This window comes from Cucumis melo, unplaced genomic scaffold, assembly GCF_025177605.1.
Source record: "Cucumis melo cultivar AY unplaced genomic scaffold, USDA_Cmelo_AY_1.0 utg000267l, whole genome shotgun sequence".
Lineage (NCBI taxonomy): Eukaryota > Viridiplantae > Streptophyta > Magnoliopsida > Cucurbitales > Cucurbitaceae > Cucumis > Cucumis melo.
In genome coordinates, this window is record NW_026123878.1 from 27,501 (window position 1) to 28,455 (window position 955).

The window sequence follows — 955 nt, forward strand, 5'->3', positions numbered from 1 at the left end:
TTTTAGACCTTGGATATGGACAAACACAGAATTGACTATTTCGAATAATAGAGAAGAAACGAGAAGCGAAAATATGCAAAAAAGTAGAAAGTTGTTGAAAAGCACCTTAGAAGAAAGACGTATAGAAATAGGAGAACTCTGGGATAGCATTCGATTTGCTCAAGTAATAAGAGGTTCTTTGTTAATAACTCAATCAATTATTAGAAAATATATTGTCTTACCCTCATTGATAATAGCTAAAAACCTTACCCGTATGCTATTATTTGCAGTTCCTGACTGGTATGAGGATTTTCAAAATTGGAATAAAGAAATTCATATAAAGTGCACATATAATGGTATTCCATTATCAGAAAACGAATTTCCAAAAAATTGGTTAACAGACGGTATTCAAATAAAGATCTTATTTCCTTTTCGTCTGAAACCGTGGCCCAAATCTAGGTTAGAATCCCCTGATTCAATAAAAAAGAAAAGGGATTTTTCTTTTTTAACAATTTTGGGAATGGAAACTGACCTTCCTTTTGGTACTGGCACAAGAAACCTTTCGTTTTTTGAACCCGAGTTAATAACCGAAAGAGCAAAAAATTTAAAAAACTGGACAAAGATGTGTATTGGAAGACTTTTAAGAACAAAGTTGTTTATAAAAATTTTCAAAGAAATTATAAATTTTTCAAAAGAAAAAAAAAAAGAGGTCACCGAAAACATTTTATTTATAAAGATAAAAGAAGGAATAAAAGCACTTTTACAAAGAACCCCAATTCCATTATTTCAATTGAAAGAAATATACAAGTTGAATCAAGCTAAAAACGAAAAAAATTCGATAATAAGTAATCGAATGATCCAAGACTCGTCCATTGTAATTAGTTCTATGGATTGGACAAATTTTTCATTGAGAGAAAAAAAAATGAAAGATTTGACTGATAGAACAAACACCATACTAAAAAAAATTGAAAAAATT